Source organism: Ambystoma mexicanum, chromosome 7p (genome assembly GCF_040938575.1).
Source record: "Ambystoma mexicanum isolate Mex_15411 chromosome 7p, UKY_AmexF1_1, whole genome shotgun sequence".
Lineage (NCBI taxonomy): Eukaryota > Metazoa > Chordata > Amphibia > Caudata > Ambystomatidae > Ambystoma > Ambystoma mexicanum.
The window spans coordinates 307,435,117-307,451,133 of record NC_090939.1 but is presented as its reverse complement, the minus strand read 5'-3'; positions in this window follow the sequence as shown (position 1 = coordinate 307,451,133).

The following is a 16,017-nucleotide window of genomic DNA, read 5'->3' as shown; positions in this document are numbered from 1 at the left end:
GAAATCGCCATTGAAGCACATGAGGCACTCCACAGCTTCAAAATGGCCGTCCGTTTCCTGCCATGGTCCTGCATTGCCTATTGAGGCTCGAGCAAGCCTCCTGATTGGCTGCTCCAGCCTACTTGTCCTCCTATTGGGCGCCGGCAGGCGAAGCCGGCCCACTTCACCCAAGGCCCACAGCTACCAAGGCCATCTCCTGTTCCATGCCTGTTACCTGCCTACCCTGCCGTCTGCCAGAACCCCTGCCTTTCCCACACCTGTACACCAAGGTAACTCTGTAATACAGTTTACTGCTCTAGTAAGCTATTGTGATGTCCCCTGTACTAACTCATCATCACATGACAGCCTGCCTAGTTGGTCAATCCTAGTTATAGCCTTTGTGTATACCAGTATGTTGTGCCTGTAGGGTCATTCTCTGACCATTCAAGAACCCTGTTGCGCCTTTAAGATCACTATCAGACATTCAATAGTGTGTTGTGCATTTAAGGTCGCTTTCTGACCATTTACATTGTGTTGTGCCTTAAGGTCGCTTTCTGACCATTTGAATCATGTTGTGCATTTAAGGTCGCTTTCTGACCATTTACATTGTGTTGTGCCTTAAGGTCGCTTTCTGACCATTTGAATCATGTTGTGCATTTAAGGTCGCTTTCTGACCATTTACATTGTGTTGTGCCTTAAGGTCGCTTTCTGACCATTTGAATCATGTTGTGCATTTAAGGTCGCTTTCTGACCATTTACATTGTGCTCTGCCTAAGGCCCCTCTCACATACTCCTGCCACTCACCATTATGCCTCCCCTGCCTAGCAACTACCTTGCCAGCCTCATATTCCTCTTAATTACCTTTACACTATCCAACATGCCACCCCAACCCCCCACCACCATGTACACGACCTCAAGCAAGTTAATGCCCACAACAACCGAGATTCCTCTAACAACTATGATCAATCTCCCGTGCCCCACTGTAGTCAGAAACATAAAACTGAGAGCTAGACTAGCCAAAATACACGAGCCTCTTGCCCGCTCCATGCCTACTAATAAAAGATCTAAATCCACCCTCACTAGCCTTGACAACTACAGACCCAAAGGATCTTTGAGCTATCCCACTAAAGACCTTAACTCGCCCATCATCCAGAAAAACAACAAACCCCCTCAGAAACTATCAGCCCCTACTGCACCTATAGTAAGCCCCCAAATTAAGGGAGCTCTAATTAACGCCAAATCACTAGTAGCCCACGCAACTGAAATCGCAGACCTACTGATCAATGAAGATCTGGACCTCCTCGCCATCACAGAGACTTGGCTCCACCCTGCAGCAGGACCTATGTTGATGCTAGCTATCCCAGAGAATTACACCATCTTGAGACAAGACCGACCTAATTCCAGAGGAGGCGGTGTTGCCATCATTCACAAATGCAGCCTTCCAATAAGATTAGCTACCCCCACAAATGCCCCATCCTGCGAACTACTCTCAGCCAAAATCCCTATCACAAACACTCAAACCCTCAATGTCCATTTGATCTATCGCCCCCCAGGTCCTCTAGGCACCTTCGATGAGGATCTTAACACTATCCTATCCACCAACTTAAAAAACACAACTCAAATGCTCACCCTCGGCGACTTCAACATGGGCTTTAATGACCCCGAAGACCAAGCCGCTATCACCACATTGAACACCCTCACCAAACTAGGATTTACTCAAAGAAGCCTTAAACCAACCCATGACAAAGGCAGAATATTAGATTGGATAGCTGACTATAATTGCCTAGCCAGCGTTACTGACATCTCACCTTTAGCCTGGACTGACCACCACCTGGTTTCATTTGTATTGTCAACTACTAGACCTCCACCCATACTACCGTGTAGGGCACCCCCTACTCTTACCAGAAACAAAAAGAGTATCACAGTGGAGAGACTCATCCCCAACCTACTCCCTACACTGAACTCACTGCATGACAACTTGGACCCTGAAACTTTGGTCGAGGAATATAACAAAATCATGTCTTCCTCCCTGGACTTAATTGCCCCTCTCAAACTCAGGCCAAGGAAGTCCAAAAGCCACCTTAACAATTGGTACACACCTCTCCTTAAAAACTTAAGACAACAAAAAAGACACTGTGAATCTATCTGGAAAAAAAACCCATCAGTAGCCAACAAACTTAAATTCACCAAATTAGCAGCCCTGTACAAAAAAGAAATCTTCCTTGCTAAACGTACCTCCTTTGACTCTCGCATCTCCCAAGCCAGCTCAAATACAAAGGAACTATTCTCGATTCTAAAAGAAGTAGAAACCCCCATAGCACCCATTGACACTTGTATAAAAGACAAGAACTGGTGTACTGACATCCAACTTGCCCTAGCTAACAAAATCGCCATGCTACAAAAGAAAATATCATGTAAAAAAGCCTCCTTGAATAATCCCGTCCTGCCTAAGCTTGAGAAACGGCCCACAACTGAACATTTACAATTCAACTTCACTAAAGTGACCACTCTTGAAGTGGAAAAAATTATCTTGTCATTAAAGCCATCTAATTGCCAAGGAGACTTGTGCCCAGCACAGCTCATAAAAGATGCTGCCCGTGACCTCTCCCCTTTTATCACTAAATTAATCAATGCTTCCTTCTCCACCGGTTCCATCCCAACTAATTTAAAACAATCTTGGGTATTACCCCTACTAAAAAAAAACACCCTCGACCCAGCAATACCAACTAACTATAGGCCTATAACAACGGTACCATTCCTTCTGAAAATTTTGGATAAGGTTGCCTATGTACAAATACAGAAGCACCTGGAGGAACACCACTTGCTAGGAGCCAGACAATCAGGCTTCCGACCCCAACACGGGACCGAAACAGCTCTCATCGACCTTAAAACACAGATTGATCTGCTCAAAGACAATGGTCAAGCAGTTCTACTCCTCCTCCTTGACCTATCCGCTGCATTCGATCTGGTCGACCACGCTGTCCTCTGTACCCACCTCCACTCGGCTGCCCATTTTTCCCCCGCGGCTATTACTTGGATCAGATCCTTCCTTGATGGGAGAACTATGAGGGTCTTCTCGCCGACAGACGCGGCAGACCCTATACCCATCACCTGCGGTGTGCCTCAGGGTTCCTGTGTCTCCCCGACACTGTACAACATATTTACCAAGCCCCTTTTCGATGATCTGGATCATCTCGGTATCACCTACACTAACTATGCAGATGATACCCAGATCCTCCTTCCGCTTTCTGGAGATTATGCAAAGGATTTGGCCTTGGTGAATAGGGTCTACATCATCATCCAGGCATGGATGGCCACTCACGGTCTATGCCTGAATGATGATAAAACGGAACTCATCACACTGGGTACTAAAGCTAGCCTAAAGAACCTGAGCCCGGCATACTCATCATTTATAATTGATGGTAATACCATCAGGGTTGGACATGAAGTCAAAACACTGGGTTTTTACTTGGACTCTAACTTCAATCTTAGCAGGCAAGTGAACTCACTAGCCTCCTCTACGTCTTATACTTGTAAACTGATCCGGACAGCTAAACCTTTTTTATCCGAGGCCAGTTGTCTGACACTGGCCAGAGCCCTTATACTCTCCCGCTTGGACTACTGCAACGCCCTCTATCTTGGCTCATCCAAAGCAGTCACTGGCAAGCTACAAACTCTCCAGAACAACGCACTTAGAGCGGCCCTGGGCATCTCAAGAAGAGACCACATTACAACATATAGCAAACAACAAAACTGGATCCCCATCACAGATAAAATCTCCTTAAAAACTGCCTCACTCACCCATAAGGCCATTAACAATGCAGCCCCTACCTATCTGATCAACAGATTTCACAGACTAACATCCACGAGACCGACGAGGATAGCCTACAGAGACTGCTTATCCGTCCCTTCTTACAAACGTGCAACTATAGGTGGGAATAGCTTCCCAGTGAAAGCAGCCAAGCTATGGAACTCCCTACCACCCACTCTTAGAATGGACTTACCCTACCAAAACTTTCGCTCAAAGCTGAAATCTTGGCTGAAGACAGCTATCATCTAGGACCCCTGGCCCACATTCTGTATACACAACTGCTAACTGTACATATGTTTATATTTCCGTTGATTGTTATTGTTATTATTACTGTGTTCATACCTGTACATATATTACTGTCTGTAACTAAGTCTTGCAAATTCTTGTATCTGCTGCGCCATGTTACCCTTGGGCTTTTCGGCACATTATAAATAATAAACTAAACTAAACTAAACTAAACTACAAAGAGGGAGAATGTAAATGTATGTCATTTGGAAAGTCATCTTTTATATTGGAATAAACTTTCATAATTTATTTTCAAAAGAAATTACTGAAAATATTAGTAATACCATTGCTAAGTCTATAATTACATATTTTCTTTCTAATCTTCATTAACCAAACTTTACATTTTTAGATTATAAATGATCACAATGCACACGGGCACTTACATTATGTCTGAAATAAATTAAATAGATTTACCAGAATCAGGTACATTCACTGCAATTATTTACTGTATCTTCACTGATACATAAAATTCAAACCATGTGTATAATGTAACATATTTTTATTTTAAACTGTATATGTTGATAAGTACTGCTCCCCATGTAATCATATCATACTTCTGTATCAGTGTATTGTTTCTTATGATGTTGTTATTATTTTAAGTGTAATAAAATAAAATATGTGTCAAAAGAGGTCAACAAAAATATGTAATCAGTAATGCCACACCGAATATAATTATTGATCGTGTCATTGATGTCATGTATGATGTAATTAGTGATATCATCATTGATGTCATCATCGTGGCCATAAGCTAGGCAAAGTGGAGGAGCATAGTTAAGGCGAACATGCTCGAACTGTGATTGCTGAATTTGAAACGTTTTGTTGCTAAGTATTTCTCACACTAAATCTGATATCCATAACTCACTACTAACTAAAGATTTTTCACTGAATAGCAAGGGTTTTGTTATAATATAGTTTCTTCAGGCCCGCTAACTTTCAGCTTGTGGCCACTGTACATGTTTCTCTAATAGGTTTATTTGGGGCACACTAGCCATGCCCGTGAGCCCACGGATCCATTACCCCCTGCCTAGGAGATGTGATCACTGCATGTGTAAAATTACTTTGTTTTTATACTCTCTCCCTTTTCCCACATAATTCCCCTGACATTCCCCCTAAAATGGCAACAAACTAGCGGTTTGCCGATTCCCACGATAATGGGAACAATTTCTCAGAATTAAAAAGTCTTCCATACCCTCACAGGCACTCAACATGTGTCCCCCTTCATTTTTCCAGTCCCCCACTCCACTAAATTTCTTTTCCCTCACTAACCCTCTCTCACTACCCCCCATCATACGGCAGATCAGACAAGAGTTCCACTTGCTGCTGCATATCTGCCAATAGAGGAGCACAGTTAGATCCCCCTTCCACTGCACGTCTCAATTTCTTAAAATCACTCAACATTGTTCCCGCAGTGTAGGAACCGTAGACGTTCACGCTGAGGGCCAAATGAGCACCTGCATGAACCTTCTTCAGATTAGAGTTCACTCTATGGTCCACCGGGTCTCTCACTGTTACGTCCTCGGCTGACTTAGAGCAGCGACCTAGTATACTGGCAAGGATATCATCCAACTCAACAGTGTCCGAAAGCAATTACTCACTCCCCTTAAGAGGGTAGAGTTTGGACATAAAATGGAGTATGGCAATCCTTTCTGGATCACAGCATTCTTGCAGAACTTTAGAACGGATATCCGAGACCAAAGACAACCCCATGCAAGGGGTGTGCTTGTACTGCCGAATGGTGGGGTCCGTCCATTCACCCTGAGCCAAGTACTCTGAAAACCCCATATTGTCCCAGACTTGAGACAGCACTTCTTCCACCTCATCCCTGTCCAGGTATGTGCCTTCATCTTCAGCTGACGAGGACAGGGACTCTGTGGAGGAAAACTCAGCCTCAGAGGAGGAAGGGGAGGAGGATTAGAAGATGACAAGTGCCGGCGCTCACGTCCATATTTGGATTGAAGGAGAAATTTCTTAAAGTCTTTTTTTGACAAGGAAACATTCCTGGACTTCTTCCTCTTCCTAGAATGATGACAACTTGAACGGTCAGAGGAGGATGAAGATGGGGACACCATAAGGTGCCTCAACTTTCTGATGTGCTTCCCCACAGTATAGTCACAAAGCACACAGTCAGTGACACAATGAAACCAGAGGCCCCACCTGAAAAACCCCAAACAGAGAGGAGCGGGGGGGCAGAGGACTTGCACCAATAAGTGAAACCAACAAATCAAACCCCCAGCAGCCCTGTGCACTCGGAGGCACCAGGAGGCGGTCCCAACCCGCCCTCGGGAGCCTACATGCACAAGACAATGAACACATTGCGAAAAATCGCAGGGAAGCCTGGAGCACGCCACCCCCTGCAGGTCACTAAAGCCCCGCAAATGGGCCACTAGGGGGCCAGCAACCGGAAGTGAGGTAAGGAGCCTGACATCAGTGATGTCATCAATGATATTTGTCATGTCATCATTGAATGTCTTGGGTGTTAATCTTAGCAGGGCACGGTGTTGGCGTGAGTTATGGTTGCTTAGCTTACCATAACTGGCGAATTTCATGGGTTTTTAGACTGAATGTCATAGGTTTTTATTAGTGCAACTTAACCATAACGTCCCTTTAACAAAGTTTTTTTTTATTGAATAAATATTATCCTTCAAACTGACTCCCATAGGTAATTGAGTTGAAATTAAGCCTTACTGTAACTGACACATGGCCCACCCAAAGGATCCGCATCACCCTCCTCCCATCACTGGATTTCCCATTCTTTGCCATTCTTCACCTCCTGTCTCTCCCACTCTTCCTTTTCCTTCCACAGACCATGGTCTGATGAGCTGGGGCGCGGTCTGACTGTCCGCGGCGAGGGCTCAATATGCCACATTTCTCGGGACATGCCTGGTGCCCTCACACTACTACGATGGTGATTTGGTGCAGTATAAAAGCTCATTAACATGTCATAGCACATATCATATCATAACACAACATAACATAACATAACATCACATAACATAAACTGCTAAATTGTAGGAAAATAACCAAATGGTATGATATGATTGGTTATTTATAACACGCTTAATACCCAGAAGTTTCTAAGCGCAGACCCGGGGATTGAATCTGTGTTGCTCAGTTTCATCTTGCTTCCAAGGCGAGCACGTTGCCCCTGAGCTATCCCCGGGAGACCATGTAAAACCATTTAGTAAACAGAATGGGTTTCGCTGCTGTTGGTCAAATGCGTTATCTTAGCAAACATAAAGAGTGCTCAATCAAAGGCGTCATTGATACACTGGAGAAAGACAATTATGAAGGACAATAAATCACCTGTCAAGGTAGTGCAATGCAGTAAATGAACGCGTTGAGGCCATCGGCTAACAAAAAGTAGCAGAGCGTGAAGCTCCCTTTTCAAGTTGGCAGGCCATACTTGTGTACATTGCCAACTTCCGGAGATATATTTGGAATAGTAGAACAAAGCAGTTACGTTTGTTTTGTTGTGAATTGTCATGGTAGCAGTTTATTCCCCTTATGCTTCGGTTACACTCTTGGTACCACTATTGTTTGGAAAAAGTAAATGGACATGTTCCTGGCTTCATATCAATGTTCCTTTGCTGGCAAGGAACGTGCTATGACATCTGCGAGCTGTGTGTGTGGAAGAGCTCCCTTCCCAGGATCCTGTACACGGGAGAGAAATTGCAGCTGACTTCCTGGGAACGGACTAACCAGGAACTGACTGTGGCTGCGACATTGCTTATAGGCCCTAAGGCAGGCTTTACCGAAACCTTGCAGCAGTGAAAGTGCAGCTAGCACCAGGACAAACGTTGCCTAAGTGAAAACATAACTGTTCAATGTCTTTTTGCACAAGGCCAATGTTTGTCCTAGACACAATCCTCTGCCGTGGTCTTAAAATGCTTTCAAAGATTTTTTTTTTTAAATGTCGCCCACTGAGGCAATGTTTCCCCTATTGCTAATGGCCCTTGTACTAATGACGTGTCTATAATGTGGCCTTTAAAAATGGCACTGCTGCAGTCGGGAGAGGCGCCTCATATTCAGCCTGCTGCCACGCAATGTTGAACCTCCCCAAAGTTGTCAGCTAACCTCATTAGGGATGGTATGTGCGTAGCGGGCAGTGAAGTGGCCAGAGACCACCCACAGTTGGGCCACAGTCTGTAACTGCAGTCATGTGGCCATTTCTTGAAAACAAATCGGCCTCCTCAAAGTGGACTAAGCAAGAAACTTTTTCATACTTGCCAACATTCTGTGACCAAAAAGATGTAGCATTTTTCAAGTTTGAAAAATAATAATTCCCATAACAATGATATCACAGGAAAATACAAAACATACAAACCGCACAACATGGAAAGATGTTGAAATGTTAAAAATGTATAATTCAGAATGCTAATACCAAATTGCCGGCAGATGCTTTCTGATGATGTTACACTCTGCCACTTGCTTTCACTGCTGGTTCACCTAAGGGTTTATTTTAATTTTATTCTTTTGCATTTGTAAAGCACCACGCAGCCCGGAGGCATCAGAGCGCTGTTTCAACAAAATGACTTAGTTACAGTGCAAGAGACAATCGACAGTGAATGTAACAGAGAGATTGTGTCTAACAATAGCCTGGCTAAGGAGGGTTGCCTTACATAGGTTATACAGTTGGCAAGGTGAGCACTGACAGGTGAGAAATGCATATGTCGAGTGGGGTTTATACAAACAACATGGTTTTTATTGCTTTTCGGAAGCCCAGGTGGGACTCGATGCCTCTGATCTCGGCGGGTAACAGGTTCCAGTTGGTGGATGCAAGGACTGGGAAGCTAGCGCCACCTGCTCTGGTTCTGTTGCTTTTTGGAATTGATAGTCGGTTAGTGTGGCTGGATCTGGGTTGTACTGGCAAGAGTGCAGTAGAGAGTCACGTAGCTGACAGGTCAGTGGATTGGTTGGAGCCCATCCAAGTAATCACCTACTAGCCCACTGTACAGAAAGGCTAATTCGATGCATGCTTTGTCCTGGACTGGTCTCAAGCAGTCTGCCTTAGAATCATATAAATTACTTGCCAATGTAAAAAGCAGTAGGATCTGTCACTGAAATCTGTCAGCGGTGGGGCTGCTTCAAAAGCACTAGCCTAAAATCTGTAGGGTTGGCAAGTATGCTTTTGGGCCAGCGGCTTTAGGTTCCAGTAATCAGGACACGCTGATGCAGCTGTGTGCAGTATTCAGTGCCGTTCTGTGTCTATGCAATGGAAGTGTCATGTGATTTGGGAATTGGGTACTATATTACTTTTGCAAAATAATGTACACAGTGATCCTTGGCACACACTGTTAATACCAATATATTTGTTCTAATGTGCACAAGAATGCACCGTCACCTGCCAAACGACCGAATATTATCAAAAACTACCAATTAAAATATCGACAGTTATGAGCAATAAATGATCTTCCGGTGGCAATACTCTGCAAACTCATTAGCAGTCAGGTGCCGGGGGTTAACCGTAAAAATCGATGCTATCACACATACCACCAGTTTTTACCATCCATCCTGACCAAGGGTAGGTGTAGAATAAAGTACATGCAAGTACATTAACAAATAGGACACGGGACTAATGATGCACAATCGAGAGTGTTAATACTTGGCAAATATATAATATAATAATTCCTCATAATTATATATCCAGCCAAACGTAGGGGCACAACTAGTCTTGGGCCCAAACTATGTTACCACCTCCCAAAGCATTGTATTTTTCTGCAACTGACCCAACCTGACCCCGACCCTCGCCCCCTTTTTTAAAGGAAAAATTATGTGTCTTACAGACAGGGATTTGCAAAATTCAACCCTCCCGTGCTCAACTGCACATTTGTATACATCCGGCAGAGAGAGAGAGCACGTGGGCAGTGGGGGAGGAGTACCCTGCATTCCAATGAGTTTATCCATCTTCAGAAAATGAAAGTCATGAAATGCTTGGAAAAGCAAAGCAATCTGCCTTCTCTTGAGAACAGGCTCAAGGGTAAGGAACATGCTGAAAAGGGCCTTTACTGACAGTGGCGTAACACAATTTGGTGCTCGCCTCCCCCCCCCACGAGACATGCTGAGGGACCCCCCCAGCTCGGTAACAAATCACAGGTCGCGCCACAATCTGGGCCGGCCTGGATTACCACGCTTGCACAATATGCACAAATGTGCTCCTTGAGGGGTATGCTGCGCACTGTACTGGGAGAAGCATAAATATGTGTTTTAATGCATTATATAGCACACTTTCTGAGAAAAATTGGCTAAAAATCCAGAGAGTTTGCAATTGTTTTGAAGGGTAACTCCAGTCCAAGAATCCAATACATGCAAGCGAACAACAGTGCACAGAAACATGAATGCTTTAGTTAATGTAATGATTTGCTATTAAAAATGCCATGCCACAATGAAAACATGTGCAACTGGCTGCACATTTTAGACCCAGTCTAGACACATAGTAACATATTACAGTAAGGCATGCCAGGCTACATTTAGACATACCTAGACAGTTTGCACCATACCAGTCAAAGCATTAACCCTTATGGTTGTTTTATCACAGATGCCCAGAACAATAAACAATGTCACAGTAAGAAACTAGACTAGACTGGGAGCACCCCAATGCCAGTCTAGCCAGGTAATTAGACTTAGCAGGACTGCTTTATCAGAGATTCCCAGTTAAAATAAAATCAAGCCAAACTAAGAAATGACTAGACTGGCTGAACCAAAATACCTCTATAGCCACGAATACCACGCAACATCCCTGCTTAGCCTGGAGATGGATTACCATTACGATTTAACCCACAATCCCCGGCCACCCACATATTTCCTCTCCCTCCAATCCCCTGCCGCAACCCCCAAATTCAGCACAACTGCCTAGAATTACATCCATGTCCCGCTTGCTTGTCCCAGTGCTGATGTATGAGAGACCTTGCCTCATAAGTAAGTACTAGGATGTGGAAGAGTGGGGATAGGAGTAATTAAGATTACAGATAACTAAACCAGGCATTACTTCTATGTCCCGCTACCTCACCCCTTGCTCACTATTCTTAGAGAGGCATAGCTCCACCCTACTGATGAGGTCCAACCAGACCGAAACACGTGTCTGGGGTTGCTTTTGGTACTCTTGTTCAGAAGAGAATTGTCTAGCATTTCAGTGCTGGACTGCCCGAGGGCAGGACAAAGACTGATATGTTTGGGATATTTCTCCTCTGTGAAAGATAGTGAGCTAAAGACTCTGGGTAAGTCTCTCGTAGCCAGGACTAATGTCTGGCCGAGGGACTCCCAGGACCCCCCTTGTTAATTTCCACTACCTCATCCCAGCACTTGTTTATGAGGCAAAGTGTCTCATCCAAAAGTACTGTGACGAGGAAGAATGGGGCTACAAGTAATGCAGATTACCAATAAGTAATCATGACATTAATCACAAGCAGTGGCACCGCATCATTGATCTGACTGGGCTTCAGTCCGCTCCCCCAGCCCTTGAAATTGTGGGCTATGTTGACTCGACCTGGCGGACCTACAAAGTCGTTGGACAGAACAGTACACAGATGTTAAACGGCCCCTGAGTTTCGCCGTTAACAAAGGCACACAATTACTAATGTAAAGCATTTCACTGTTAGTTTTTAGGCAGTTGAAATTGTGATGTGGGTTTAGTACGTGCATGCCAAGGGAGTGGTTTGAAGGATAGAATGGGGATAGGAGACTGCTCATTCTCACAGCAGTCCAGACGTGGGTGCTTTCAGACTTAAAGGAGAGTGTTAACTGCTTGTAACTCGAAAAGTCTCAGAATGCGTAAAAAGTTTGATGCCCCCACACAAATATTTTCCCCTCCCCCACCGCCTGTGAGTTACCGCCTCTCCCAACATTTGAAGGATTAGCCCACCGAAATGTAGGTTTTGTTGAGACCCTGAACACAAGCACACGCACCATTCACCATACACATATATGCACACACACACACAAACCCAGCCACCAACCAATACATTTAAGTGTGCACCTTTTCACCATAAAGGCACACCCTTGCAACCACCCACACATTTAAGTGTGCACCCTTTCACGATACACTCACACAGGCATCCCCAGGCTGCATCATGCACTCACTCAAAAATACACATTTATATATATATATATATATATATATATATATATATATATATATATATATATATATATATATATATATATATATATAAGCAAAGGGTCGACTGACAACCAGTCCTTGGTGCAGCGGCACTCAGTCGATTGTTAGAGGATGCTCAATCCCAGTTGGGGCTGCTGTGCAAAAAAGTCCTTTATTAAAGCATATCTTCAGACAGGAGAGCAGCAAGAAATAAAAAACAACGTGTTGCACCCTACACGGGCTTCGTCGGGCTTTAGTGCAAGGAAAACAGGACTGGTGTTATAACAGGTTTTAGTCCTTTATTACTGTTATTAGCAGCAACCATAGCATGCTGTGGCTAAGTAGAGTGAGGTCTCCATACATTCCGCCATCTTGGGATGCCCTGAATTCACGCAGATTGCAATGATATAACTTACTTAAAAGTGCACACCTTGCTCGTATAAATTGTAGTTTGCCATGATGCACTATATTTTGAAACCTTGAGCTGCGACACAATCTCAAGTTATCAAAGACAATACAATTTAGAAATACATGAGGCAGATAATTCAATCAATTCATTCGTTATTTCAACCCTGGTGGGTGTATCGACAAATGCTGTGTTCTATTTTGTCACAACTGGGATACTAATTAGAGATCATACCTAAACGTTTTAGAATTCAACTGGTGTTTTTATCTATAAAGTGCAATGTGCTGTGTGCAAAATGAAATATTATTCAATGCAGCGTGTTTGGTGCCTATTATTGCCAATGCAGTAAAATTGAAAATACACTGTGTTGTGTGCAAATGGGAAATCCACTTGATGCCTTGCCCGCCTATATATAAGGCTCGATAATTGAACCTGGAGGGTGGTATGATAATTTATTGAATACTATATCCCATATCTCATCCTAACACAGTGCATTTTCATTGCATAATAAAGATGGTGAGTGGCAACTGACAGGTTCTCCATAGTGGGTTCTCAAGCCACCTAAGTATGTAAAGTGTGTGTGCTATATATATTAATAATATAGTTCTCGGGAGGATAGCTCAGTGGTAACGTGCTTGCCTTGAAAGCAAGACGACATGGAGCCACACAGTTTTGATCCCTGGGTCCGTGCTTAGAAACCTCTGGGTATTAAGCGCGTTATAAATAACCTATCATATCATATCATATTTGTTGCATATGCCGGTTGTTTGGTGTAAGACCGCCATGGACTTCAGACACATTGGCCCTCATTACGAGGTTGGCGGTAGTCATGGTGCTATTTGTGCCATGACTACCACCAATAACGGTACCGTGTCCGGTTCGGTGAGATGGGGACTTACCGGCGGGACCGGCAAGTTCCCATTCACTAAACCATTCCCCATTCCCATTTGAGCACCCATATGGGCTCAATGGGAATGGGGAGGGTGCAAATAACGGGCCGGCGTATGCCAAGCCCATTATTTGCGCCAGGTCCCTTAACGGGTCCCGTCCTTAACACCAGGTCAGACCTGGCGTTAAGGAAGGGACCCGCTAAGGGAGCTCGTAGTAGGGCGGTAAGGGATTACTGGCACCGGTATCCCTTACCGCCCCACTCGGAATGAGGGCCATTGTCTTAAGACTTGCATTCTGTAACAAACTGAAATAACGATCCTTCACTCTGAATGTTCTAAACTTATGGATGGCTAATATGACTTTGTGCAAATAGCAAGTAAGTAAAGTGCAAAATACTGTCCAGGCTGCAGGAGCATTGTGGAAACGGCAATTGGCAAGGTCTGCTTAGTGGGTTCACTCGCCGCCTGAGTGTATAATGTGCAATGTGCAGTATATACTAATAATGCTGTTACTTTCTCGGCAGCAAGGTCTGCCTAGTGGATTCACTTGCTGCCCAAGTATATAAAGTGCAATATGATGTGTATTCTAATAATACTGTTGCTGCCTAGACAGGTTATTTGACCTGAATCCAACATGGGCGCCATGCATACCAACTTGTGTGTTCAATGGGAACAGGGTAACTATCCTCCACTGTAGATATTGGGATCCTTTGAGCAGCTAACATATCGTTGTGCAAATAACATTGTGCAAATGGCAAATATTTGGAGTGCAACGTTTTGTCCAGATTGGGAATAGTGGTCCAATACTACAAAAATATTGAATTGGGCTTCAGAAGACTAATGTATTACTATTATGCTAAATACTGTAGAGCCTACTGCAGAGCCCACTGCCATTGATACAGTGTCTATAAATCGCATGCTCCGTGTGTCAAAAACTTGCAAATATTGCACCAGATCCTCATACATTAAAAATGAGAGTGTGAATAACAATATGAACATACACAGAATAGAAAAAGTTAAAAACATCAATGATAGTCCAACCACATTTCAATTTCAAATCCCAGAACACCAATATTGATACATTCTTCAAACATAGATAATCTTGAAGTTCTCAAGAGAAGTCCACTTATTATTTATCAGAGTCCCCTTGCAGTTGCACATCTCGCATATAGTTAGGATTATTTAGTCACCAATGAAAGTATAATAATTCTTCATCTCGGTTGTGACCTGTTGAAATTTGGTGTTATAGTCCACAATATAGCGAGATTACAATTGTCTGAGCCTCCTTAGTCTATCTCCACCTCTGGGGTGTACGGAAAACATGTCAATGGCTAAATAATTAAAAGTGGAAATGTTGCCCTGATGTTTATCCTCGAGATGTTTGGCAAGTGGATAGGCCATGTCCGGGTTTTTGATTGCTCGCAAAGGTTGTAGAATGCACAACCTTACCTCCAATTTACTACTGCCTATGTACCAAAGATTGCATTCTCAAGTGATGATGCAAATTAAAAATTGTGTGAAGCATGTGATTCATTTATTGATTACAATCTCATTCTTTGTTCGTGGGTGGGTGTATATTGTTGTATTTAACCCAAAACAACACGCTTTGCATTTTGCAAAGGTAAAGAAACCTGGCACTGGGTTGGGAAGACAGCTGCCCGTTGTTTGGTCATTAATGGGTTGAAACATACTTGTTGAGAGTTTTGTTTGAATAAACAGGTTTCCTATATGTGACTGACACGTTTACCAGAAGAAGCTGGCTAATATCTTTATCACGTTTGAACAGATGCCAATGTTTACCACATTTACATACATTCACACACATTTAAAGACAATGGGCCTCATTACGACCCTGGCGGAGAACCATGGTGCAATTTGCACCATGGTCCATGGCGCAAAGCTGCCAACTCCGCCATGGGGGTTGGCGGACTTACCGCCTCATTCCGACCTTGGCGGGGCGGTAAGTCCCCAATCCCCATTTACCCTTCCACATTCCCATTTTTGCCCCATAGGGTATAATGGGAGTGGGGAAGGCGTTAATTACGCCACCGTAAATTACGGTGGCGTAATTAACGACAAGTCCCGTAGCGCCATGGATTTTTCCGCCTGCAAAAAGCAGGCGTATAAATCACCATGGCGCTACGGGAACTCGTAGTCGGGCGGAAAGGTACGCCATGCTTTACGCCGGCGTAAACCCCTTTCCGCCAGGGTCGGAATGAGGGCCAATACATTTTCTTACCTTTAATCCATTGGTCCAGGGAACGAGACCTTCAGCTCTCTGCAGCAGCCAGGAATGCTTGTTCCCGTCATCTGCAGAGGATCAGGAGGCCCCGTGTCATGAGGTGGAGGGGAGCACCATTACTTCAAAAAGAAATGCTTTCTTTTTTAAGTCACTCTGCCTTCATAAATACATTATTTATGTTATGCTGTAGGCAGAGTGACTTCAAAAAGAAACTATTTCTTTTTTCAGTTTTTACATTTTTTAAAATTTTAAATTTTTTTTACATTTTTTAAATGATTATAATTTGTTTTGTCTGAGGGGCCACCTCCA